Raw genomic sequence first — 16,528 nt, 5'->3', positions numbered from 1 at the left:
GCAAACTTAAGGTTAGCTTATAAAAAAGCAATACAAACTAGAAAGCAGGAATTGAAGGAGGAAGCTAGGTCCAAACTTTCGTCACCAAAGGTACTGAGAGACAGCAGGAAATTCTGGGTGACCATTAATCAACCTTTGTTCTCGACTGGTGCGAACTCACCCATTGATGGCAACATAGCGGATGATGATTGGATAACTCATTTTGAGAAAATGTATACCATGTCAGGCACCACGATTAATAAAGACCCCATCTTGCCTGAGACCGTAGCCTCTCCGGTGGTATTTGAGGTTGCAAAAGTTGAAAGAGCACTAGGGGAGATGACTAAAAACAAGGCCCCCGGCCCTGACTGGGTCCCGGCCGATTTGTTTAAGGCAGCCCCAAAACTTTGGTCAGTAGTTTTAACAAATGTGTTTAACGTTCTGGGTCCAAATAGTCTTCCGGCCTCTTGGTCAAAATCTATAATTATCCCGGTATTTAAAAAGGGGGATAGACAGGACCCCTCCTGTTATAGGCCTATCTCCCTGATAGACTCCTCCGTAAAAATTCTGGGTCGTGTCATTCTATACAAGCTGACTCAGTGGCTGTATGACAGAGGGGTCCTGTCTAATGCCCAATATGGGTTCAGATCAAAAAGAAGCACACTTGATCAATGTCTCAATCTCCAACTTTTAATTGATAAATATACTAAAGCAAAGGAGGGGGTCATTGTATATGGGGTTTATGGACCTCTCCTCTGCCTTTGACCTGGTTAACAGGTCAAAGTTGTGGCATATTTTACTAAATATGGGCTTTGACCCCTCCCTAGTAAATCTTTTAGCTGATTTGCATAATGGTCTGTTAGCCTCAGTGAGGGTTACCACCGAAGGGCGCTGCACTAGTCACTTTAGCTCAGAAAGGGGGGTCAGACAAGGCTGCATTCTGGCCCCCCTTCTTTTTACTTTATATATCAATGCACTTGAGCCAGCCTTAGGGGCAGCGTCACAAGATGTCCCGCATATAGGGGACCTGGTTGTACCAGTTCTCCTGTACGCCGATGACGCTGTTCTTCTGGCTCGCACTGGGGTAGGTCTCCAAAGGCTACTAGATGCCTTCTGGACCTTTATGGAGAACCTGGATCTTAAAGTTAACTCAAAAAAATCCCATGTCATGATTGTAGGAAAGTGCTCAAAGAAAAATAGAGCTAAAACTTTTATGTGTGGTGCAGAAGAAATCGATAGGGTCCCTACGTTTCCTTACCTGGGGGTCCTATTCGACGAAAGAGGGAACTGAGCCCCGCAATATAACAGTAGAAGTATCGCATTTTCAAGAACAACCTCTTCCCTCTTGGGCTTTGTAAAAAAGCTGGGGGCTAGACCAGTGGAAGCAATACTAAAAGTTTATAAAGCTAAATGTCTTGCGGTCGCCACGTATGGCTGTCCGATATGGGGCTATTCCCCTCAGGACAAAATTCAGGTGATTGAAAACAAATTCTTGAGATCAGTCTTAACTGTTCCACAGTCCACCCCCACCTATTCGATCCACACTGAGCTGGGGCTGGGGTACGTGACTGATGTGATTAAAACAGCCCCATTAACATTCTGGTTGAAGACCTGGCTTAACCAAGAAATTTCCCTGAACCATACCATTCATAAAGATTGTCTTCTGCTGGATAATGTCAGTAAGATTCATTGGCTCACCTATATTAAATCTAGCTTTAACAAAATAGGGCGTCCCAAGCTTTTTCACTCCCCGTAGACCATCACAAGAAAGGACGTTCTACAGACTAAAAATGCCATGATGAATTTGTTATCGCTAGAGAGAGAGGAGGTAGAAATCAGGAAACCTACCGTAAGAACGAACTATGTTTTAGTGAGCTCCCTTAGCCCTGAACTTTATCTCACAATTGTGAACCGCCCCTTTCACAGGCATCTTTTAACCAGATTTCGTTTTAATTTGATTCATTTATCTCTAGGCTATTTTAATAACTGGTGCACCCCAGCAAAGGCCGGTCCATGTAGATGCGATGATTTTTCGACTCAGGACACTCTTCCTCATGTTCTGCGACCTTTATGCTGACTTCAGGAAAAGGTTCTTGTTACCTATCCTGAGGGAGGCAGGGTTCATACAGGTTAGGCCAGCCCTTCTGTTTCTTCAAAAATTAAGTACACATCGTATCATATTTTCTGTTGCAAGCTTTCTTGTATCTGCTGTACAATTTAGAAACAGAAGTCTTCGTGTGCCATTTGCCTCAGCTAACTAGGAATAGGATGTTTTTTACTTCTTTCCCTGATCACGGCATTAACGCAGAAAAGAGGGTTAATGGAGTTCATCGCAATCTAATCATATTTTTAGTAAATATTTATGCTATTATATTTTTATCATGTTTATGGCTATGTTGTGTAAATAATCTGTTGTATAACTGTACCATGCCTTTTTATGATATTAATTTATCGAATAAAAGTAATTTGACTGACTGACTGACTGATATCTGCAGCCATATTTTCATCTTCATTCTCACTACCCTTGAAAGGTTTATTTAGCTCCTCTATGACAGTGTTAGAAATGTCTTCTATATAGTTCTGTTCTTCTTCCATAGTTAATTTTTTTATGTTGTTGTTCCTTGTAGAAAAACATAAACACTTTATTTTATTGTTTTTCCTATTACATAATACAAAACTAGCTTTATCAACTATTTTGTCCTTTAACAAATATTATACAAATACCATTATCAACTACTTTATAAGATTATATCAATAAAATTGCTCATATGAATTTTTAGTTATAACATTTTCTTACATTTTCAAACCAGTCACTCCTTATCACTATAGGAAAAAACTAAGGCTATAATGTAATAAAATGCAGTACTAAAAAAAGTACAATATATGTATTCACTTTACCAGTTCCAAAGTAGTAGATGTGTTGTAGTAAATGAAAAGAATACAGGTACACTCAGTATATATTTTTTTACTTTCTTCAAATGTGTTTAAAAGATACAAACCATCTTTAAATACTTATGTACTCACTCCACGTTCTCTTACTTCAGCTCTGTAGAAGTACATCCCATCGATCATTTTTAACAGTTACTTATACTTACCTTCAAAATAATAAATTTAAAAAATATATTAGAACATTAGCATCTGTAGAAGACAAAAAAAATAAAGTTACAATTCATCTTTTACAACACAAATAATTTGTAAAGCATTTCATTTTCCTTTTTTGCTGTTCTCAGAATATATTGAATTTCATTAGAAACAGTGTGTTCAATAGTTCTCATCACATAACAGCGGGCAAAAAAAGACAATCAAGAAGATTATCTTAAAAAAATAAAAACAACAATCTCGATAACAATCTAAAAGATAGAAATAAAACATATGTTAAATGTTTTTTCTAAGACCAATTTCTTACGTAACTATGAGGTATGTCAAACAATGTTAAAATAACAAAACATTATCATTATTTTTCTTCCTTTATAAATAATCTTACTTACAAAAATATCCTAACAAAATTTACAACAAAAAGTCCTTAATGGTTTCCCATACTTTTCCCCATGGCCAAATAGTATGTGTGAAATTCTTAGTTTGAAAGTTGTTCAATAGTAACCCTGAGCATCTGCCTTCTGATCCAAAACCACTGACATCATTTGCACCGTCCCCCAGTGCTCAGCCCGACGCTAATCAACATCTCCATGGCCACCCTCACACAAGTGGCCCCCCATCACAATCTCAACATCATCTCCTACGCCTACGACACCCATCTAATCCTCTTCCTCATCAAGGAGACACATACCACAAAAAACAATCTCCATGACGCAATTAAGGATGTCACCAACTAGATAAGGAGCAGCTCTATAACTGAACCTGCACAACATGGAGGCACTCATCCTCAAACCCACCCCCTCAGCTTCAGATGACTCCTGCTGGCCAACTACACTGTGAACAGTACCAACACCTACTGACCATGTACACAACCAACGATTCATCCTCAACTCCTCCCTCTACATATGTAAACAAGTCTACATCATTTCCTCATACTGCTATAACACCCTTCACATGCTCCGCAACATTTACAAGTAGATCCTAACCAAAAGAAGAACAATAACACAGGCCCTCGTTAGCAGCAGACTACACTGTGGCAACACACTATACACAAGAATTCCAGACAAACACCTACAACGACTACAACAAATCCAAAACACCTCCACCTGACTGATCTTCAATGTCCCCTGCTGCAGCCACATCACCCACGACCTGATACGCCTACACTGCCTCAACATCAAGCTCCTCACCCTCACTTACAAAATACTCTACAACACCGGACTAATCTACCTTAACAGCAGGAATCCTGAAAGGCCACATTTTGTTCTTAAAATTTTGGCTTTAAAAATAATAGGTAAGAATTTGGTAAATCTTTAGGCAAACATTGCTTAAGAACTAATTGACTATCTTCACAATGTATCCAACCTTTCAGACATTTTAAATAAACAGTGTAATGTCCAGATATTGTAGAAGGTCCATCATGAAAAATAATTGCAACAGCTACAAAAGTTCTTCGTGATATTGATACTTGAGTAGCAACAACATTTTTAATTAAAGTTTCCAATTTTCTTCCATCAGCTCTACAACGTTGCAGCATTAAAATTACGTACTGTCCATATATTTGTATAAATAATGTTGATGACATTTCTGATTTACATTGGCTACACTCCATGTTTTGAGTTGCTCCTCTAACTAGATTGTTAAAAGACACTGATTCACAGTCTGGTAAAGTCAAATATATGAATCTTTCAGTGTCTATGTTAGTGGTACATGTAAACAAACAATTTTCCCAGCCATGTTGCCATTTATAAGAAAGGCCAAAAAGATTTTCAATATCTATACCTTCATCTTCCAATACATCAAGCATAAACATGAAAAATTCCTGACAATCTTGCTGAATATTCTGCGTAAATTTAGTAGAACCAGAACATATGTCCAAAACATTTCGAATATCAGAAACACTTTGTCGTTTACTTTTATCACTACTACATTTCTCATAAACAGAATACAACAATGAACAGAATCGTTCGTCCCGATTTTCAACAATTTGCTGTTGCAAACTTTCAAGAAAAAAACCAACATTAACAACTACATTAGCATAGCAGTTGACACCACAACTATTTTCAAACCGATTACCAACATTCTCTTCAACACTGTCCTTTTTCTTTTTGCTTGCAGGCGCAACTTTATCTTTTTTTTTTTTTCCCTACAGTTTCACTACAGATATTCTCAAACCTTCTTTTTCTACCTACCACACGCTTATCAAATACTGGATATTGACCTAAATAGGGTGCATATTTTTTGCTTAATCTATTATACTCTTTCACATAATTTGCATCTGCACTAACCTTTGTCTCATCAAAGTCAATCAAGTACAATCCAGATAAAGTTCTCACTCAAGACACAGCAACGTGTGCCGTACCCTCTTCAAACACGGTACTTCCAATATTGGATTCTCAGTGGAGAAGTGTGGCTCACTGGTTAGAGGAGGCAGACCCTGATGCAGAGGTCAGACCCGGGACCAGGGTTCAATTCCCGACGCGGCAGGGTCTTGAGCTCAAAATGTCCACGGACTTGATAATTCCCGCCTCGGTGCCTACTCGAATCATGGGTTCACACTCTGCAACTCTGGGCAATAGCTTGCTTAATCTCCACTATGGCTATGGCCCCACTGCGATGGGATGCCTGGTCTTCACCTTGGGGATGCCCAGTAGGGGTTATCTCGCAGGGAAAGCCAGGACGGGTTCCCAAAGCAAGCGCTAAGAGACCTGTCGGTGATTTGGCGCTATATAAATCGAAATTAACATAACATAAGGCTTTCCTGTCTGTGCTGTGGGGCCGTAGTGCTGTCCCTCACCTGCTGCCTTGCACACCTCAATCCAGCGACCCTCTGTCCCCGCCATCGCCGCTGCTGCCAGGACACCGCAGCGCGGCCGCCGATGCAGGGGACTACATCCCCCAGGATTCTTAGCGGCTGGACACCGCCTCCAGTAACCAGGGAGCGCCCGGAGGTGCTTAAAAAGAAGGACTGCCCTCGGGGGAGCGGGAGGCTTTCCTGTCTGTGCCATGGGGCCGTAGTGCTGTCCTTCACCTGCTGCCTCGCACACCTCAATCCAGCGACCCTCTGTCCCCGCCATCGCCGCTGCTGCCAGGACAGCGCGGCCGCCGGGGCAGGGGACTAGATCCCCTAGGATTCTTAGCGGCTGGACGCCGCCTCCAGTAACCAGGGAGCGCCCGAAGGCGCTTAAAAAGAAGGACTGCCCTCGGGGGAGCGGGAGGCTTTCCTGTCGGGGCCGTAGTGCTGCCCTTTACCTGCTGCCTCGCACACCTCAATCCAGCGACCCTCTGTCCCCGCCGTCGCCGCTGCTGCCAGGACACCGCAGCGTGGCTGCCGGGGCAGGGGACTACATCCCCCAGGATTCTTAGCGGCTGGACGCCGCCTCCAGTAACCAGGGAGCGCCCGGAGGTGCTTAAAAAGAAGGACTGCCCTCCGCGTCGCGGGTACGCGCGCGGGATCGCGCCGGGCTAAGCCCGGGCAAAGGGCCCTCTGTGGCCCTCAAAGGCCTGAGGAGGACGGGACAGGGCTGTCCACCTTGATTTCGTGAGTTTAGGAAAAGACGAGGTAAAGCACAATTGCATCTTTCCGCCATATTATCTATTGACTTTGCCTCTGTCCTAGGACTCAAACCACATTATGGCTTTCAAGGGGGGTAACACTACAATGCCCATTGAGACCTTACAATCAGTAGACGTGGACCAAGCGCCCTCGTGGCTAGACGAGTTAAACTTTCTATGCAAAACCAGACATGTTTTTGTTGATTCGCCGTCCCTTGCTGAAAGCTTTTGTGCATCACCCGATACTGCCAGCTCTGTGCAACCCCTCCCATTACCTAATGAAGATAACATCCAAATCGTCCAAAGGCCCGATATTGCTGAGTCCTTATCCGCTACAAGGAATTGTAACAGGGCTAATAACATGGGAATCAACCTAAACCTAAAAAATTGTCCCCAAGCCCTACACTTCCTCCCAGCAACCCATCCATGATTCCGGAGACTGCTGAGAAACTAGTTGTTCTACCATCTTCTATTCAAAAGGATTTATTATCCCTTATTGAACAACTGGTCAGCTCTCTCATAACACCACTGTTAGACAAAATAAACACACTAGAGGATAGGCTGACGGGACTGGAAGAAACCATCAAGTCCACTTTGCCAGCTAACAAAAGTTGTGTAACACCCAAATGTTCTGACCCATCTTCCACCCCGAAAGACCCAAAGCCAACCACGCAAAACATAAAAGACTCAACTCAACCACTAGCCTCCAATGTACCAGTCCTAAAACTTCGCAGACCCTCCCCTACACTTACTCTCTCGCAACCTGCTGCTCCTAGAGCACACTATAACAAAGTTACTTCCATCCACCTCCCCCCGGAGGCAGCTCCTTTTGTCTGTGTCCTCGCAGGAGTACCAGCACTTCCCCCAGGTAATACCGAGAGACAACACGACCTGCTGAACAAGGTCAAATTCTGGCTGACCATCAATAGACCCTTGCCACCCAACCTTGTGGGCACAATAATGAGTGCTAGAAGGGTGGGCTGGTTGGGTTCTCTCCAAAAAGATATTGTGGGTGACCTAGTTCTTGTTAGATTCAGGCAGAGAAATATTGTCCCGTATCTGTGTACCTGCGCACCTCAAGTGGGAAACAGCCCAATCTCCGTCTGGGATTTGCACGATTTCTACCCCAGAATGTCGCGGTACCCCAAATCCAGTCCAACATGTTAATGAGTAGAAGTTTTTCTGCTTATAACCGTCAAGAATCCTTGCTCTATAGTCCTAAGTACTGGAACTCCTATTAATTGTTGGTTGACCAAATCTTGACCCGTGTATAGTACGTTACAACTAAGATACTTTTTCCCACGGGCTGGGTAAAAGTTTTTTTTTAACAAGTAGATATTATGTATTATCGTATGTATGATTTTAATTTTATTTATCACTGTTTTGAACTGTACGCTTTTATGATTTTTTGAATCAAAATCGAATAAAGCTATATTGACTAACATAACATAACATATTCACTAAAGCATTATCTACACTTAAACCTTGAGATTCATGAATGGTCACCGCATATGCCAAACAAATAGGAAACTGTTTTCTGCGTACATACAAATCTTTTACAAGCAAAAACCGAGTTGAACAAAGACCAAATTGTTGTACTTCAGCAATTTCAAAAAATTAGATTTTCAAAAATTCAATCTCATCTCTATTTACATGATTACCTAAATCAACAATTTTACCCATTTGTCCATTTACTAAACCTTTTTCCACATGCAAATTACGACGTAAAATTACTCTACAGTTAACACATACATACAAATTCTTTTCTAAACCAGCAGTTTTACTTATCGATTTCTCTAAAGAATCCAATTTCCTCTTCAACTTTTCAGTCAAAATAATAGTGATTCCTTCTTGTTCTATTTTATAAATAGCTTCCAATTTTATAATTTCTTCATTTTCCAACTTTAACATTTCTTCATTGAATATAGAACATTCACGCAGTGCTGGCATTAAGCAGATTACAGATTTGCTTTCTGCAATTCTCCTATATATTTCCTGAGGAACAATATTTTAATTTGGAAAGAAATTGGGAAGTAATCGTCTCTGTAAAGCTTGTTTGCCATATTTTGTCACTTTTCCAATTCTTATATCTTGAAGAATGTTTCCAAAATCTGCATCATTTACCTGACGCATATTTGTAATAAGTTCCTTATATTGAAAAAATGCCCAAGTGTTAACGTTTCCAATGCTCCCCAAAGACTTTCTGGTATCTTCATGTGCCGGTGTTTAAAAACTATGACTTGTTTTCCTCCAAATAATACGTCATGCTCTGTTTTAGGAATTTGCTGCATTCTTAAATGTACAAAAGCAAGCATTAAGTTTGATACCATGCTTACCTCATCAATAATCAGAAGTTTCATTTTCATCAAGACTCTTGAAACTTCACAACAAGCTTCTCCAGATAGCTTGTGGTACTCCAATTTGTTTTCATGCTCTACTGGCAGCATTAATAAACGATGTAAAGTAATTCCTTTAATATTGTGGGCTGCTAATCCAGTTGGAGCGGTGACAACACAAGACACATGCAACTCAGTTGTTTTCTGTAGAAAAGTTGTGATTACTTTAATTAAAAAACTTTTCTCTGTTCCAGCTTGTCCACTCACGTACATTCGGATAGGTTCAAATGATGAGCAAGAGCGCTCTTTCTTCTCATGAAGTAATCCATGGTGAATCTGTTCTCTCACTTGCTCATATATTTGTTTCTGCTCAACATTTAGTTGTTCTTCCAAGTTTCCTAAGTTTGATACATCTCCTTGAGCTTGATACATAGCTGTTTCCACCTCTTCCATAGCAGTTGCTGCTTCATTTTGAACAATTGGTTCTCCTAGTGGGTCCTGACTCAACGGAGCAGAAGTTTGACTGTCTTGAGAACTGTCCCTAGCAATCTCAGCTGCAATTGTAGCTTTTTGCTCAATTTCGTTGTGCAACATTTTCACATAATTAGCAAAAACAGGACATTTTATAGTATCTTTACTTGCGTTGAAGGAATCTCCAAGTAATTCCAATTCTGAACGCCATAGCTTGAAAAGTTGCAAAAGATCTAAATAGTAAAATTCCCTTTTGTCAGGTGTTTCGCAACTCAGTTTACGGTGATTAATCAAATGTCCTTTTCTTTGTTTCACCAAACATCCTTCAGAACCAATCACGGCATATATACCATTATTGATGTTTTCTGTAATATTCCATTTAAAAATATAGTTTTGCAGAACTTCATAGAGACAAACGTTCTCAAGATGATGACTTCTATTTAGATAATATGTATTCAACTTATTTGTTTTCACAATATCTGTACTTTCTGGCTCTTTTTCAGCAAAATATTTAATTTCTTGTAGAGATTTAAGTACTCGGTTTCGAGTTGCAGCAAGACCTAGACTCACCCAAATGATTCCTCTAGATTTGGAGTATAGACTTGCAGATGATAAGCGATCCGAGCATTTATATGCTCCAATTTCTCGATGAGATAACATCTTCAAACTGTAAGTATATCATTTCTTACTTAGACTCTTCTCGTGAGAAATCTCTTCCCACATTTCCTTCAATTCTGTCTTTTCTGATTTTGTTATGTACGATGTTACATATCGAGCAACAGCAATGGAATTGTCGGCAACATATTGAATATCCATATTAGCATTCCACATGGACAAAATGACTGGGTTATAGTCATTTATATATTTTGATTCTTCATTTCTTCTTAAGTTGTAGGTATTTTTTGGAGACTTTCTTGTGATAGTATGTCGCAAAGATGACATAAAACTGTTCACTCTTCCTTTCGATATTACAGGTCGTGGAAATGCAATACGGCATTTGGTGTAGAATTTGTCCTTAGATTTGTACTTTCGATGACAGTATTTTCCACAACGATGGCTTTGGAATCGTGAGATTTGTTGTCTTAAGTACTTATGTTGTGTACTTTTGGGTACATCAAATGTAGCATATTTGGGAGCATCTTTGCTCCATATCAGCATATGTATGTGAGGAGCACCTCTTGCTTGATACTCCTTTCTCCAAAAGAAGTCCAGAACCTCTCCAAGAGATGGATTTTTTTTTATTGGTGATAAAAGACATCATAGCTTCAAATCTATGATTGAAATATCTGCATACATTAACTAGATCCAAGGAGCACAATTCTCCAGGTGTCTTGATATTCAATATTTACTATATTTGGATTTGCCTCTCAAAGAAATTGAAGTAAATCATCCCAAGCATATTCAGCACAGCTTAGAGTAAGGAACCATGTAGGAGTTCCTAAGTTCCTTAGCATACATTTAAGTTCTCCATGACGACGGTACCAGTACTCATTAGTACCACGCTGACATGCCATGAGATTGATTAGCTGAAATTCCAAAACATTATCTTTCTGGTGACCTTTATCCATAAATCCCTTTGCCGAAACATTTTGCAGATGTACACCTGTTTTCAATATATGATTTACTGCATAAGAAAGTCCAGACAAATCACTCTCAAACAAAAGATGAAACAAATACGGAATACATTGTCGAAATCTTGGATCCTCTGCATACAATCTTGATGTCCGGTATTCAGATGCAGGAATCTGCACAGGTCGGTCATCATATCGTCCTCCTTTTCCTGTGGGAAACAATTGAGGGAAACAACGAGCTTCCAAGCTTTTTTCCCATACACTAATGGGACTTCCCTCTGCTTCTTTCATTTGGAATAACTCTATATTATTCCCCATCACTTCTTTAGAATGCAGTGGATGTACACTGTAATGTTCGTAGATTTCTTCAGTTCTCGACACATCCACTTTTTCAATTTGTCCAGATGGCACATCACTATCTTCTTCTACAGTTATTTCTTCTTCTCTCAGAACACATTTTTAAAATAAGGATTATTTTTTACCAGATACAACGTTGCCTTTTTCACTTTCCTAACATCCACTAATTCTTGCCAGATTTTCTTACTCTTGGGGGCCGATTCCGATCCTGTAAAAAGCGCTCCGAATCGTCGTACGGAGCGTTTTTTCCCGTACGAATCGTACCCGTAACGTCCCCATATGTACAATGTAGTACGATTCACCCCCATTGCAGCCTTCCCTACGAATCGTACCAGAAACCGTACGAATGGAATTTGCATACGAATGGCCTTGGAACCCTCTGTACGCGACGTTTGTGCGGTTCACGGCTGCTTTTTATGACCCGGCAAGTAGGATTTGTGTCGGGTACGCACCGTACAACCCTTTTCCTACGGGAGCTGAAAACAGCCGTAAAAGCAGAGTTCGCCCCGAAACAGGTACGGAACGCCCCTCCCGGGTACGGCGCGTACCCCCCATGATCATAGGGGTACGCGCTGTACCCCTGCAATCATGTGGGGTACGCGCCGTACACCCAGCATACATGGGGTACGCACCGTACCCCATGTGCGCTGGGCATACGGCGTGTACCACATGTGCGATGGGTGTACGGCGCGTACCCCCCATGTTCTCAGGGGTACGCGCCGTACCCCTGCGATCATGGGGGGTACGCGCCGTACAGTGTGTATGTGATTGTGCGCTTTTCCGTACGAATCGCCCTTAACTGACGTGGACCGTACGAATCGCGTCCTCACCTGAAATCACCTTGAACTTTGAAATTTCTTGCTCAAATTTTTCTGTACTACAATGTTGTACATTCTCTTCTACATTTCTTTCTATTAACCTATCTATTTCTGCACTGTCTTCTTCAGGACCAAAGTAACTAACCTGAATTTCATCTCACACGTTCGTTACATCTGATACAGGAGCACTGTTCAACTTTTTTAACATTAGTGCTGGACTTTTTGCATAATACAACTAATTTCCTCATTTCAGTATGATGTACTGCTAACATCCTGAAATGGTGAAAAATACTTTTACATACTTTTTTAGAAAGACAAGCCAGAGAATGACCTTGCAAACCAGTACTTTCTCTCCCTCAGCAAGGGTCTAATCCTTGCAACATCTTAATCTTCTGTTTAACACTGTTCTTAGTATAGTTACGTAAGAAATTGCGTAAAAAATCAATAGATTCTTGCCGTACACTACAAATACTACTGCAATTCCAAGTGTACACTTGACCTTTAGGATGTCTCCCTAAAACTTCATCAGCTAACACCTCTTCCACATTTCTGGGAACAATTTTCTCTTTCTCAATAGGACACCCATTTTTAACATCATAAGCACGACCAGTAGTGTCAACTGCATGCAACAAATCATGACTCTCTTCATTAAAAAATGTTTCCATTCACCGAAAAAAAAACTCAGAAAAATTACTTCTGTTAATTACTCTTCTCCACTTACTTTTGGCCTTCATTAAATGGATTGGCTTATCTAGTGATTGAATTCTATTGATGACTTAAACAAAAATTCTTTTTATTAATTCAAAAGCTTTCTCAATTACTTTTTTAATACAATTCTTTTTACTATCAAATTCAGTATTTTTTTTACAATTCTTTACTACCTTAGTCAAATTAGACAGTACTCTATTATAGAACATCTTCTTCCTTATTTCCTTATATTGATTTTTACTCCTTTTGCTATACAGGTTTTGTTTAGAAGATGATTTTCCATGGTTCTTCTCTTTCCTCTTAGTTGCAGATACAGTAATACTATTTTTGTCTTTGTACACACTACTCTTAGGGCCCGATTCACAGAATTAACTTAAGACTCAATCCTAAACGTACTCCTATTTTGGAATTCACAGAATGCACTTACTACTTTTGGCATTCACAGAATGAATTTACTACTTTTGGTATTCACAGAAGTTAGGATTTTGTCTTAAGTTTGTCTTAAGACAAACTTAAGACAAACTTAAGACAAACTTAAGACAAAATCCTAACTTCTGTGAATACCAAAAGTAGTAAGTTCATTCTGTGAATGCCAAAAGTAGAAATTGCATTCTGTGACTACCAAAATAGTAGTAAGTTTAGGAATGAGTCTTAAGTTCATTCTGTGAATCGGGCCCTTAGTGTTTAACAATTTTCGCAGAAGAGTCTTAGTATTCATACCTGGACTTTTTTTCTTTTTATTAACACATTGTTGTTCAGGTAAATCTTGTAGATGATTTCTCTTTAAATAAACTGCTTTCTTTCGTTCTTTCCTCTTTTCAGTTTTTGTAGGCATGATGACTTTTTTTCAGTGTTGATCAAAAGAATCTATTCTAAAAAATATATATCACTTTAGAAAAATAAATATATGAAATACACTATTATATTACTTATAAGAAGAGAGGGGAGATTATCACAACAAACGTGGGAGTATGAAAATAGGAGTTACAACAAGAGAAAGAGGACTATGAAACAACGAGAAATTTAAATAGAAAAAACAATATTACCAGACTATGCAGTATAAGGGGATAAAGACCCTATGAAAAGACTGGAAAGTATGAAGAGATAAGAAGGAGTATGAGGAGAAAGGTGGCAGTAGGATGAGACAAGGGATAGTATAAAAAGAAAGAGACTGTGAGGAGACAGGGGAGCAGTATAATAAGAGAGACAAGGACTATATACAGAAAACAAGGAATATATGGAAACAGATACTACTATAAGGACAATATATATATATATATAAGGAAAGAGGGGTGAATATAACAAGAGACTGAAGAGTAACAGAAGAGAGCAGGAATAATGTGAGAAAAAGTGGTTCATAAGAAGAAAAAGGGTGTACAAAAACAGAGGATACACTATGAGGACAAAGGAAGGAGTATAAACAGATGGTAGATTATGAAGAGTGAAAAGAGTATGACAAAAGAGGGAGGAGTATGACAAGACAAACAAATGTAAAGAGAGAGGTCAGTATGAAAAGACAGGAAGTATGACGAAAGTCCTACAAAGTATACACAGGGAGTCAAGAAGGAGTAAGAGAAGAGAACAGGCAATATGAACAGAAACGAGAAGTATAAAGAGAGACAAGACAAAATGAAAACAGAAAAAGAATATGAAAAGAGACAGGAGAAGACAAACACAAATAGAAGGAGTATAGGACAAAAGAGAATATATGTAAAAGGGAATAGTATGAGCAGACAAGAAGAAGTAAGAGAAAAGAGAGGAAAATATTAAAACAGGAGGGAGTATAAGGACAGGGGTGAGAATGATGAGAGGAATATGACAATAAGAAAAGAGAAGAATATCAGGACAGAGTCGGAAGTATAAGAAAAGAGAGGAGAAGTGTGAGCAGAGAGAGGAGAGTATGAGAAGAGAAACAAAAAAAAGAAAATAATGTGAAGTATGTGCAAAGAAGAGCGAGAATAAGAAGAAAGGGAGAATAAGGAAAAAAGAGTATATATGAGAAAAGAAGAAGAAATGTAAAGAGAGAGAGAGACAAAAACATGGAGAAAGAATAATTATAAGAGAAGACTGAATGTATAAGGAGAGAGAGTATTATGAGGACATAGTAAAAACTATGATGACAGGGATGAATATTAAGACAGGAGAGATTATGAAGAGTGGGGGAAGTATGCAAAAAGAAAGGCAAATATGAAGAGAAAAGAGAAGTATAAGGAGAGAGGGAAATATAAGAAAAAGAAGGTAGTATAATCAGAGAGGAAGGAGATAGAGGATAGAAGAGGGAGTATGATAAGAGAGTGTAGAAAATATGAAAAAAGGGGCAAATATAATTCCTTAATCTACACAGAGACACAGTGTGATATTAGACAAAAAGAATATGACACCATGCATATTACTATTTACTACTATATCCTAGGGAGAATTAAGTAGACAGAGGAGGGAGTATAAAAAGAAGGGGGACTATTAGGAGACAGAGGAGACAATGAGGACAGAGGGGAACTAAGAGGACAGAAGGGACTATGAGAACACGCAGCACTATGAAGAAAAACAAGTGAAAATAAAGAAAGAGGGGAAATATCGGAAGAGAGGGGACAGTATAAGCAGAGAGAGGTAGACTGTGAGGAGAGTTTGCGGAGATTATGGAAAAAGGTACAAGAATAATTCCTTAATTTACATAGACGCTCAGTGTGATTCTAGACAAAAAAATGTAAAACCATACATTTTACCAAAACACATTTACCACACTAAAACTTTTAAATGACTGAACACATTCCATGTATATGACCACAACATTTCAGTGGACAATCCTGACTCATTTTGCAAATACATTTCCAATTTGCTGCATTAATTGTTTGCCAACATTACCTCCAAAAATGAGACACAATAGAACAAGAAAGAGGCCCAAGGGGCTTGTAAATCTGCCCAAGAGTGTATGCAGTAGTCTATGTATACTAACTGGGGAATTGTTAAGAGGGAGATATCATGAGAGAGGCAGGATTAAGAAGTCAGAGGAGGGAGTATAAAAAGAAGGGGGACTATTAGCAGACAGAGGAGACAATGAGGACAGAGAGAAACTAAGAGGACAGAAGGGACTATGAGAACACACAGCACTATGAAGAAAGACAAGTGAAAATAATGAAAGAGGGGAAATATCAGAAGAGAGGGGACAGTATAAGCAGAGAGAGGTAGACTGTGAGGAGAGACAGGGGAGATTATGGAAAAAGGTGCATGTATAATTCCTTAATTTACACAGACACTCAGTGTGATTCTAGACAAAAAAATGTAAAGCCATACATTTTACTAAAACACATTTCCCACACTAAAACGTTTAACTGACTGAAAACATTCCATGTATATAACCACTACATTTCAATAGAGAATCCTGACTCATTTTGCAAATACATTTCCAATTTGCTGCATTAATTGTTTGCCAACATTACCTGCAAAAATGAGACACAATAGAACAAGAAAGAGGCCCAAGGGGCTTGTAAATCTGCCCAAGAGTGTATGCAGTAGTCTATGTATACTAACTGGGGAATTGTTAAGAGGGAGATATGATGAGAAAGGGAGCATTAAAAGGGCAGAGTAGGGAGTATAAAAGGAAGGGAGACTATTATGAGACAGAGGAGATAATGAGGAC

The sequence above is a fragment of the Lissotriton helveticus genome, chromosome 1_1 (genome assembly GCF_964261635.1).
Source record: "Lissotriton helveticus chromosome 1_1, aLisHel1.1, whole genome shotgun sequence".
Classification (NCBI taxonomy): domain Eukaryota; kingdom Metazoa; phylum Chordata; class Amphibia; order Caudata; family Salamandridae; genus Lissotriton; species Lissotriton helveticus.
This window is presented reverse-complemented; position numbering follows the sequence as displayed.